The following is a 1,526-nucleotide window of genomic DNA, read 5'->3' as shown; positions in this document are numbered from 1 at the left end:
AAAAAAAAAAAAAAAAAAAAAAAAAAAAAAAAAAAAAAACAAAAACACAATTTAGGTTCCCCTTTTCCCCTTCTGAACAGCAGTCCACAGGGTCACTTTTGAGGTGCTGAGCATATGAAGTTTTCCCTCTTTGATTGTCTCTCTTCATTTTCTCTGTTACTGCTGCTCCAGTCTGGTTATCTTTCCCCTAATATCCATTCGTGGAAATAAGAGTTGCCTTAAAATCTGTGGTTGCTTCCACTTCTCACTGGAAATGAACACTGTTTGAATTCCTAATCCTTGTGCTACATCCTGAAGAGCAGAGTCTAAAGTTTACCTCTTAGCGGCTAAACCTTTATACATGCTTAGTTCTTGGATTTATGCTGTCAAAAAGAGCTTTAATTGATTGTTATTAATAGCTGAAATGATTAGAATCCATTCCATTCCACCCCCAAGCACACAACTTTTTCCAATTACATCCGCAGAGTGAACCATTGATGATTCTATTATTGGTCTTTATATATATATAAAAGTCACATCATACGCATATTTAAATCGCATCTAATTAACTTCATTCCCCCGGAGAAAGAAGTCAAGCAGTGAGGGTGATTCTACTTGCCACACACCCAAGAATCACATCCTAAATTAAGTGTGAAAAACAAGACTTTCGGTGTTTCTTCAGTCTCAAGTCTCACGGGGATCTCACAAAATGAGTGTGTGATCTTAGTGTTCAAATATAGCATTGTCTTCACATAACATTGCTCCCATATGGAAGACAAGTCCCTCATCAAAACTCGGGGGCAGAAACAGTACTGTGTGCCCATCCTGAGCATGAACCCGGAAGCTGGATCTATTGAAAATCTATGTACCCATATCTAAAAAGACATCATCTTTATATATTTCCTAAGGTAATTCTGCTCTATGTAACATTTGCCTTATAATCTGGCTGTGAGACTTAACCTGGATACAAACCATGATTTTATTATGATACCAAATGGAGCCAAGGTCTTTGAACCTCTTCTCTCTGACCCAGGGTGGCAGATGCTGTCTGTGACCTCCCATATGTGGTGCACAGTGACTGTCCTCTCCGAGAAGCAGCTGTCACCCTAACCCGGGCTCATCATGGGGGCTGGCCAGATGTACAGGGGAATTAATGAACCACAGAGGCACCTGTAATAAGGACCTACAGGACAGAACAGACGAGAGGCTAATTCTGGGGTACGTGTTCCATGTGTCCCCACAGTTGCCCAACTACGAATAGTGGTAACTTGCTTGATGAAGCTGGACTTTTACACACTGGCTTTGTCTAATGCCTTTTTCATCCCCACAGAGTGTTTCTTGGGATCCACTGAGGAGTGAATTACCCTTGCGTCTTTGGCTCTGGAGAAAGTTACTTTCAGAGGAATTGCAACTGCAGGACACAGAATCACCATCCTCAGCACCAAGCTAAAAACAGCTACGATGGCAATGAGCATGGGGTTCAGTGTTGGCAGCGTCTGAGTCATACACCACATGCGTCATACACCACATGCGTCATACACCACATG

This window comes from Microtus ochrogaster, chromosome 21, assembly GCF_000317375.1.
Source record: "Microtus ochrogaster isolate Prairie Vole_2 chromosome 21, MicOch1.0, whole genome shotgun sequence".
Taxonomy (NCBI): Eukaryota; Metazoa; Chordata; class Mammalia; order Rodentia; family Cricetidae; genus Microtus; species Microtus ochrogaster.
This window is presented reverse-complemented; position numbering follows the sequence as displayed.